This window comes from Strigops habroptila, chromosome Z, assembly GCF_004027225.2.
Source record: "Strigops habroptila isolate Jane chromosome Z, bStrHab1.2.pri, whole genome shotgun sequence".
Taxonomy (NCBI): Eukaryota; Metazoa; Chordata; class Aves; order Psittaciformes; family Psittacidae; genus Strigops; species Strigops habroptila.
The window spans coordinates 37,496,806-37,497,278 of NC_044302.2; positions in this window are offsets into that span (position 1 = coordinate 37,496,806).

Consider the following 473-nt stretch of genomic DNA (forward strand, 5'->3'; position numbering starts at 1 on the left):
AATCACTAAATATGGGTGAAAAGTAGCTTCATTACTGCCGGAGTCAGTCATGCCACACAGACATTTTTTACAGGCTCTTGATCCTGAATTTTTTTTTTAAGATAGTTTCAGGACTGACCTTTGGCAATAGTAAAACTATTTGTGTGCTTTCTGAATTTTACATATGCACTCCATTTTGTTATCAACCAACTTAAGAAAGGAGCACATTGCAGTCTTTGCTGCCTGTAACATCTCTTCCAGTGGCTTTTGCTTTGCTTGGCTTTTTGTTGAGCTCTGTTGCAATTTCAGACTTTTCCCATCGTCATCTAAAGAATGTCCAGTTGCAAAACACCTCCTTCTTTGTGTCCATCTGCTCATAGAACGAGGAGTTTGGTATGCTGACATAATTATTCTTTTCTTTTTTTCTGGGTTTCTTGGATTTTTTTTCTGCTCCCCCCTTCACATACTTAGTTTCTGATTTCATGCACCTGCAG